This window comes from Asparagus officinalis, chromosome 1 (assembly GCF_001876935.1).
Source record: "Asparagus officinalis chromosome 1, Aspof.V1, whole genome shotgun sequence".
NCBI classification, from domain to species: Eukaryota; Viridiplantae; Streptophyta; class Magnoliopsida; order Asparagales; family Asparagaceae; genus Asparagus; species Asparagus officinalis.
In genome coordinates this window covers 84658202-84660133 of record NC_033794.1, presented here as the reverse complement: position 1 = coordinate 84660133, position 1932 = coordinate 84658202, and the positions used below count along the sequence as shown (strand labels likewise).

At 43.9% G+C, this 1932-nt stretch overlaps 1 pseudogene; it reads right to left on the bottom strand.

Annotated features, from left to right (window-relative positions):
• LOC109836797 overlaps window positions 1–1159 on the bottom strand; it is a 7539-nt pseudogene extending 6380 nt beyond the window's left edge.

Below are 1932 nucleotides of genomic sequence, written 5' to 3'. Positions count from 1 at the left end.
ATAGAAACACTTGATGGGTTCTCAAACACAGATAATTACATTCATCTGATATATATATATATATATATATATATGATTATTTATCATAAGAGAAATATTTCTTATTAATAATTCACATATATTTGTTATAAAAATTTTGGTGTTTTATATCTATCACCTTCCTCCATAAAACAGAGAATCCGAGTCACTAAGACTGAGGCCTCTCTAACACCATCACTATGAGAACGCATATTCTTTTCCACCCATCTAAACCACATGGTTGTGAAAGCCAAAGCCAGAGAATCCCCAGGGCAAACAAAGGTGAGATGGAAAAGGAAATTACCACAAGACGTGCCTCGAAAACCATTAATCACTTCCCAAAGATCTAAGAACTCCCACACTAAACGAGCAAAGGAGCAGACATTGAAGATATGAAGGGTGGTCTTAAAGGCAGCAGAGCAAATATGGCAACTAGGGGGCACAGAGATCCCCCTGCGAGATAAACGAGCTGAGGTGGGGAGAACATCATAGAACAGACACTAAAGGAACACTCTAATCTTCGGTGGGATCTCTACATGCCAGATCAAGGCATAATGTGGCGAAGAAGTCGGTATCCACTCTTGACTGTGTAGCACCCATTCTCCTCATAATGCCAAATGAGTTTGTCAGGGACAAGAGAAGCCGGTAGTGGGATAAATGAAATGTCCTCCCGATCTTCCTGCCAAAAGGAGGTAACAATCAGCTCATGATTCCAAGTACTCGAATCAGAGATCAGCTCAGCCACCCTTCTGGAAGGGTCGATCAGAGAAGTGAGTGGTCTGAAAGAAAAAGGGCCTTGGGATCCATGGGTCAGCACTGATAGAGACACTCTGTCCATCACCTATCCTCCATCTCAGACCTCGAGCTAGGAGCTCTCTCTCCCAGATAATGCTCCACCATAAATAAGAGCAACCAGGGCCAACACCAGCTGAAAGGAAGTACGAGTACCTGAAATACTTCCTCTTCAAAACCTAGTAGCCAGAGAAGAAGGGTCCTGAATGATTCTCCATGCCTGCTTAGCCACTAATGCCTTATTAAACATCTGTAGATCTCTAAAGCCTAGACCACCCTCTGACTTTTACGAGACACCTTCTGCCACCTAACCTAGTGAATCTTTCTCTCACCAGAGATTGATCCCCATCAGAATCTCATAATGATGGACTCAATCTCCCTGCACAAAGAAATTTGAATGTGAAAGATACTCATCACATAGTATGATATCGCCTGCAAAACAGCTTTCACTATAACCTCTCGCCCACCAGCTGAGAAAAGATCCCTCCTCCGAGCTTGGACTCTTTTCCAAACCGAGTCTCTGATTGAAGCAAAAGTCTGATGACGGTTTCTTCCAACCACCGAAGGGAGGCCTAAGTACCGATCATGTGACTGGGCCCTATCAAGCCCCAAGACAGAGACAATAGAGGCCCTAGTATCATCATCTACACAGGGGCTAAAGGTAATAGCAGACTTCTAAAAGTTGACTTTCTAACCGGTTGCAGCATCATATAGTAGCAGAGTACTCTAGGCAGTCTGTGTAGTGGCGTGGGAAGCCTGAATAAAAATCAAAGAGTCATCTGCAAAGAACAAGTGAGAAATCCTGGACCCCGACCGGGAACAAGATAACCCTCTGATGCACCTATTCTCCTCCTGTCTGATGTTCAGTGTCGAGAGAGCTTCCGTGCAGAGAAGAAACAAATATGAAGATAGTGGGCATCCTTGTCACAGACCACGAGTAGGAGTGACTTGACCCACAATCTGCCCATTGAGGCAAAAAGAGAGTGAGGAAGTAGAGATACAGTTCAAGATGATATGCTTCCAATGATCTGGAAATCCCATGACCTGAAGGGCCTTTTTCAATAAACCCCCATTCCACTCTTGGCGACCAATTTAATTCTGCATCCTTCGCGATTTTTATGC